Source organism: Lagopus muta, chromosome 3, assembly GCF_023343835.1.
Source record: "Lagopus muta isolate bLagMut1 chromosome 3, bLagMut1 primary, whole genome shotgun sequence".
In the NCBI taxonomy this organism is placed as follows: domain Eukaryota; kingdom Metazoa; phylum Chordata; class Aves; order Galliformes; family Phasianidae; genus Lagopus; species Lagopus muta.
Window position 1 is genome coordinate 79,771,377 of NC_064435.1, and position 7,714 is coordinate 79,779,090.

General features: G+C 42.1%; 1 long non-coding RNA gene across 1 annotated transcript; it reads right to left on the minus strand.

The window, feature by feature from the left end:
• Positions 1 to 3,137: 3,137 nt before the first annotated feature.
• On the minus strand, positions 3,138 to 7,342 carry LOC125690598 (uncharacterized). Its single transcript, XR_007375722.1, has 3 exons — positions 7,274 to 7,342; positions 6,984 to 7,116; positions 3,138 to 3,374 (listed from the first exon to the last, which is right to left on the minus strand). It is a non-coding gene; the product is annotated as an uncharacterized LOC125690598 (long non-coding RNA).
• Between the last annotated feature and the right edge of the window lie 372 nt (positions 7,343 to 7,714).

Here is a 7,714-nt window from a genome sequence, read left to right on the forward strand (position 1 = left end):
GAGCTTCCTCTGAAGGTAGGCATCATCACTTGTTCCTTTGAAGCAAGGTTGTTATGTTATGTGGTGAAATTTCCTCTCCACCCTGACTTTGGCTTTTGTCCTTAATCTCTCTGTGTTTGTCCTTGCCACTCAGTGATGGCATGTGGGAGCATTACATGAATGTTTCTCTTGTTAACGATAACAAGGTACTGAGGTGCTTTAATTAGCAGGGGTGGTACAGGACGTTTGTGTGTTGATTTGTATTTGGAGGTGCAGCTCATACATGTGTGATACTACAGACCTCTCATATCGTCTGTTGTGCCTTTAAAACATATGCTTGAGTTTCACACTGGCTACAGATTCAAAGTTTGAGAGTCTTCAACTGTGGGGACTTTCACAGGAAGCCCGGCTGCAGGAGCCAAATAAAAGTACACCCAAATGCTATTTCTCAGCAGCCCTTTAGTTAAAAGCACCTGCTTAACAAGGAACAATTTCTGTCCTCCCTGCCATAAGCCTTTGTAATCAGAATCTGTTGTATCTTGGATGGTGCCCTTCAAGCAGCCAGCGGGACTAGGGACAGCAGGTTGGAGGCAACTCCTACTTTGTCTGCTGGCCACTTTGGAGAGAGATATGAGTGGTCTTTTTGCAAACTCTGGAACGGAGCATTAGGCAGAATCAGCTGCTGTTGGGCTCCTGTGCCCCTCCTCCGTATGGATGAAGGTTAATTCAGATGTACATATTTGATACTGCAGCTTCAAGTGGCTAGTGTGGGCATGGTGCATGCAATGATGACTGCTTCAGCAGAAAGGCTCAGTGTTTGGGGTTTTCCCAACTGGGCAGTACTTTAAGACTTTCTACTTTCAAGAGTCTTCTCTGCTCCTACTGCTGAAACAATTCTTTTTTTTTTTTTTTTTTGGTTCTGAAGTAACATTTCTATTCTTACGTCACTACACTCAACACTATTTAATTTTTTTCTCTTGCTACATGATAAAGATCTGAGCATCTGGTGAATACAGGGATCCCTGAAGGACCTATGGAGGACAGCATATAACCTTCTATCAGGCTGGGAATCCCAGGGGAAAGAACAGAGAGGTTGTTGGTATGGGCTCAAAGACTCCACTGGCTTCAGTTGGCTTTGGAAATGAAGGATTAATGTAATTAATTTTACTGCTTATATGTCCTGTAAATAAAACATACATTTGAATTCATTCAGGATCTACAATCGTTCCTAGGAGAGAAGGATTGTGTGATGTAGGTGTTCTAAAAATTATTTCTCAGCTAACCAGGAAACATGGCAAATTCACTAAAATATCAGTACAGTAAATACAAAATGATGACTTTCCCGTTACTGTGTTTTCATCCATAAGGAAATGGGAGCTCTCCCCTCTGTTCTATAGAGAATCAGATTCCTAGACTTTCTGGGCATTGGACTCAGTTGTTTGTAAGCTCTATTTGTGTTAATTTTATGAATATTATCTGCTGTGCTGTTTGGTATGTGCTTTATAGATGGTAACATAACAGTACATCCAGAACTTAAAATATGTATTTCTTGCCCTAATTAACTAGTCAGAGTTTTGGGAGTGGTAAAAATTCTTGCTAGAAGTTAATAGTCAAGTAATTGGTGCATTGTGGCAGCTTTGCATTACCAAACCACTGAAAATGACTCATGGGGAACCAAATTTGGATATTTGACCGTTTGTAAGCTGTAATGTTAAAGCTATGTGCTTTCTCCGTGACATTTGTGTGTCTCATCTTGAATATAATTTCCACTTTTTCCCCTTTGACAACTTCTCTGCTCTCTGACTTTCTTGTCTCGGCGAAAATTTTGTTATGGTGAAAAGTTCTTAAATCCTGCACATACTGGAAGACCGAGCCCTCAAGGAAGGAAGTCCAATTCAGAAAGGAAAGACTCATTTTCTTTCTATGTTTGCTCTTTCAGCTTTCCCTGGTGTCCTTTCCTTGCAGGAAAGGCTGAGTTGGCAGTGAATCTGCCCGTCCTGTCCTGTCCAATGCACTCTCCGTATGCTGCACGAGGAAGGCAGTTTAAAAAAGCTGTTGTGTAGCTCCTTCGGCAACACATGCAGTGCTTGTAGGAGTTATGTGACACACTATGTGTGGGCTGAGGTAAAACTCCTGATGTTGATTAATTCAGGACAGGAAAGGGCTGAGACTTTGAAGTAGGTATCTCTGCCCCCAGCTGCTCTATGGAGGTGGCTAGGCTTTGCCACCAACACCAAACAGTAACTAAAGCTGTCAGGCTGACTCATCGTAAGGAAAAAATTAAAAGTGCTGTCCCTTAGCTTGAAAATCAGAGAAAAGAAGGATTGCAGTGATTTTTTTCTTTGCTTAAGTTGAGAAGAGGAATGAAATAAGAAGCCCTTGTATGTTATAGAGAACAGGCTTCTATTTTGATTTTGTTTTGTTTTGCTTTATTTTATTTTTCCCCCACACCCACTATAACTATTATGATGTAACCACAGCAATAGATAAAACAAAGTCTTTGTCCCCATTGTTTAAGCATTATGGTGCCAAATTCTGGTTTTATGCTCTGAGGAAAGAGAGAACTGGTTGGAACAAAATCTGAACCATCTCAAAACTGACCTCTGCTCACATGTTACGAGGTTCAGTGTTGTAAGGCCTCTTCCTAATAGCCAGATTGTCTGTCTCGAGGTTGAATAATGTTGATGATAAAAGGTCTGATAGGTCTGTTCTTCCAAATGGGACCTGTGTAGTCAAGGAGACAACAGTTCATTCGGAGTGTATAATACAGTGACATAAAGACAAATAAGTTGGTGAAAGAGCCCTCAGAGCGACTGTGGAATTAACTAATTGTGGGTGAATAAGAGTAGAGGTCATCAGTATCCCAGCCTCTCCTAAATTTACATTGACAGCTGAAGAAAGGCAATAGCTTTCAAGAAAATGTAGAATGCTCTCTAACACGTTAGGTGGTGGAAAAAGCAAGGATCGTAAGGGGACTTTACATTCTACTATGTAGAACTGAGGGATAATTGGAAGCTTGTAATCGAAATATAGCAGGTTTAGAGTCCAAACAGAGACACTTCTGGAAAATCTGAGTATGGTGCATGCAAATTTACTCTTATATGTACGTACCACATAAATTGCTAAAATATGACTGGCTGCAATTAATTTAAATTTAGTTTGCTTGGTTACGTTATGCAGATTTATTAAAACATTTGAAAGAATATTTTATAGACAATAAATGTAATTATTTAGAATTACATTTAAAAGTTCCTATTACTTTCTTCTTTTTTTCTGCCAGAATCCCTTCTCCCTCATATCAACCTTCCATGGACGTTCTCTTCTTTCTTCTTATGCAGTCATTCAGTCAATTGGCTTAGTGTTTGCTGCAACTGTGAGATGGGAACTTCGTGAAACTGGGAGAAGGAGTAAGATAAAAAGGGAGAAAAGAAGCTGAAATAAATGGCTTGAGTAAAGAAAGTCTAAAATTTGTTACCAACTGTATGGGAACTGCTGAATCACGGCCTGAACCTCTGATTGACCACCTGAGGCAAGCAGTGAGTCAGCCCTGGGAGCACAGGTGAGGGCAATTCTCCTGTGCTGCTGGAAGGGGTGGAGTCTGGCTGCACCTCTCCTAGACCCATTTAAGAGCTGACTACAGGTGGGGAAGGATCTTTTCTGGAGATCCCTCGTCTGGAGTCTTGCAGCGAGCCCAGGATGTGGGTAAGCATTCTATCTATTCTCTTTCTGTTATCATAACCTGCTTAGCCAAAGTCTCATGTTTATTTCATAATTATAACATCTTTATATTCATTGATTATACACCAATTGACTGAAAGCATTCTCTGTCAGTAACTCTGCTTTGGGAGACTCTCCACTCTTCCAGAAATCCCAGTTTCCTTGGGATACATTAAAAGACATTGGATTGATGAATATACAAAAGATGTCTTCTTCCTAGTGTAAAACAAATAATGATCCGTCCTTCTACTCTGATGCTGTTGTACAACATGAGCAAAACTTACTAGCTCAGCAGAAAGGTAAATTAAAAGCAAAGCAAAAGTAAATACTGTCATTCAGAGTAAATCCCTCTGTCGTGTTGGTTGGGTGCTATGCCCAGATTTTTTTGCTTAAGTTGCTAATCACTTTTATGACTGGCGCTGACTTCTGTGTTGATGAAGTTGGTTAGCATCAGCCAGTCTCCTGCATCATATTCCAAGGACAGACATTGCCAGGCCAGAAGGCTTCTTAGACCAACAACCATCCTTGGATGTCACTTCTTGCTTGATGCAGAGACTTTTAATGTGGGTGCAGTATGAAAAGTGAGAGGTGATTGTCCCTCTCTACTCGGCTCTTGTGAGGCCCCATCTGGAGTACTGTGTCCAGGTGTGGAGCCCTCAGTACAAGAAAGACATTGAGATTTTGGAAAGGGTCCAGAGGAGGGCAACTAAGATGATCAGGGGGCTGGAGCACCTCCCCTATGAGGACAGGCTGAGGGAGTTGGGCTTGTTCAGCCTGGAGAAGAGAAGGCTGCGGGGTGACCTCATTGCAGCCTATCAGTACCTGAAGGGAACCTACACCCAGGAGGGGAGTAAACTCTTCAAAAGGGCTGACAACAGCAGGACTAGGGGAAATGGTTTTAAGTTGAAGGAGGGAAGATTTAGGTTGGATGTTAGGGGGAAGTTCTTTACTAGGAGAGTGGTTAGGCCCTGGAACGGGCTGCCCAGGGAGGTTGTGGATGCCCCGTCCTTGGACGTGTTTAAGGCCAGGTTGGACGGGATCCTGGGCAACCTGATCTGAATGTGGATGTTTGGTGGCCCTGCTAGGCAGGGGGGTTGGAACTACATGATCCTTGGGGTCCCTTCCAACCCGGGTGATTCTGTGATTCTGTGATATGAAGAGATCTGCTTATCCTCTTTGCCTCTGGAACAAGAGGCACGGGGAGCAAAATAAAGCCTATAGCAAATGGGCAGTTTAGTGATGTTTCATTCACAAGAAATTACAAGCTCAGGTCAGGATTTCATGATGTCAGGTAGGAGCCAGGCTGCCCCATGACATCTTCAGAGCACAGGAGTGTGAACTAATCTGCCCAGGCTTGGGTTCAGCATTCATAAGATTTGTGCACAACTGGTTTAAGAAGCACAGCTTTGAGCCAGAGCCAGTAATAGTGGCAGTGGGAGTGAACCCATGGATATTAAAGAGCTTTGGATTAGGCTTCAGGCATGTACTGTAAATGAAGTTAGTCCTGTTTAGTCCTAATGAGAGAATAACATGCCCAGACAACAAGCATGCTTCACTAGGAATTGAAAGAGTTCTGACTTTTCCTGGGGACGGGGAAAGGGGTTGGGTTTTTCTTCTTCTGCTTTTCTTCTCAAACTTTACTACACAAGGAAAAACAAGATGATGGCAAAAAAGAAAGATCTGTAAGATCTGTCCCTTGCTGCTGTCAAGATACAGAGCTGAAGTTCTGATCTTAGGTGTTTAGTATCCTTATGTGAGCTAATGAGAATGTGTGTATGTGTGTCAGGGGGAATATGAGCTGGAAAAGAGAAAGTGGAGGAAGCGCTAAGAAAGAAAAGGAGAAATAAATGCCTGTCAGATGCAAGTTACTTTTAGCTACAAGCTTGTTGTTGATCTATTAAACAATGGTTAAATGGCAATGTGTAACTATTCTACAGTCTGGCTTTCAACTTTTAAGAAATACAAAACAAACAAAATAGTGAGACAGTGCTGTGTCTCAGATGCGATTATGGCAATGAACTGTTATGGGCTAAAAAAAAAGGAAAATTACATTGCATTTTGGATGCTGTAAAACTTACAGTAAGCCTGTGGTTTCAATACCAGTAAATAACTCTTATTACATTACTGAAAAACTATTCTTTGTTTGGAGACTGAAGGCAGAAATTAAGAAAAATGGTTCACATATGAAAACTTTTTTTAGATATCTCATAAGGTCATATTACTGCAGTGAAACAGCTGAATCCAAGAAAGTTCAACAAGGACCCTATTTGAGGGTATGATGAGTGGTGTGATGGAGCAAGCTGGATGACTATATACTGCACCAAAAGCAATGAAATGTGAACCAGGTGATTTCAGATTCATTGCTCCATGCAGGCTACATCATGACCATGACAGCAGCCCTTTGCTCATTATAAAGTTTGGGGTATGAAAAATGATCAATTTCTTAAGCTGTTACACATTGGTGCTTAGGTCCATTAAAACTTAGTATAGTCACCTTTTCTTTCCCCCAGTAACATGAGGCTATTTGTCATGCAGACCTAGGTCTGGTCTCCTAGCAGTTCTGACCAGTTTCCCAGTTGAATAGTCCTTTTCTTTCCAATGGTAGTGCAAGTGCCCAAAGGGATTATCATCTCCAAAGGTGTCCTGAAATATCTTCTGCTTGGGTACAGTGATGATAGATGACTCTGGAAAGATGTCGCGTGAGCGTTCAGGAGAAAACTGGCTTCTCACAATGCTCAGGTGTTGAGGTCATTGTGAAGAAGGTGGCAACATGTTTACTGAGCATTAGATCATTTTGAGGGCCTACCGAATTACCACTCGGTGACAGAGATTGCTCAAGTCTTTTCAGGAGGGACCAGATTTGGGTCACAACCAGATCACCTGTGTGTAATCATCCTTACCCTTGTGTAATGCTACTGCAACTAGGAGTAACTGCTGCTGTACTCCCAGAGTCCCCAAGGCTTGGATGTTACACTTGCTTAGCAGGAGCTTGGATTTGATGTACCCCCGGGTGCTATGCCAGCTATTTCCTGAAAAGGTATAGGAGTGATGTGCTGAGGATCTGATGTATGTGAGGGTGCCAGAGAATGATTCAGTTTCTGCAGGGCAGAACTTGAAACTATGCTCAACTGTTGCACTATGGAAACAGGGTGTGGGATTCAGCTCCAGGTTAAGAGACAGTTTCTGTGTGTAGACATGTGAATGTGAGTTAGTGTCTAAGCTCCTGTCATAAGTAATAGAAAGCTCGTCAATACAGTTAGTAGAGCAGAGCAAAAGAACTGACTTACCCTAAGGCAGGCACCTGCTGTTCTTCTGAAGAGATCTTGTGGTTCTGTTGGTTATCTTTTTCATGCTGAAACACTTTACTGAAGGTGTTAACCCTCTCTGTGCATCAGTTCTACTTTAGTTTACCTGAAGCACCTTGAATTTAAAACAAATATATCACATTAAAGTAAAAATCAAATGGAGAAATAATCTTTTTCTTAGCTGTAACTGGCATAGTGTATAATCAATGAATATACAAAAGAGTTTGACTAAGCAGGTTATTACACCAAAAAAGAATAGATAGAAGGCTTACCCTTGCCCTGGGCTTGATGGAAAACTCCAAAGGAGGGGTCTCCAGAAAGAGATCCTTCCCCACCTGTAGTCAGCTCTTAAATGGGTCTAGGAGAGGTGCAGCCAGGCTCCATCCCTTTTGGCAGCACAGGTGAATTGCCTTCACCTGTGCTCCCATGGCTGACTCATTGCTTGCTCAGGTGATCAATCACAGGTTCAGGCTGTGATTCAGCAGTTCCTATACACACAGTAAGACTGAAGGTGTGTACAGTTACACTGATGAGTTACTGAGATATTTGCCATTGGAAAGAGACCTGTGCAAAACTGCATCTGTGGTGGATGCCCAGTCATGCCCTGGCAGTGCCTGAGGAAACATCTTGCTTGTGATGAATTGTGTGACTTGTGCTTGACGGGAGTTCTGGGAGGAGCTGGATTTATGTCCTTAGAAATTAATATCATTTGG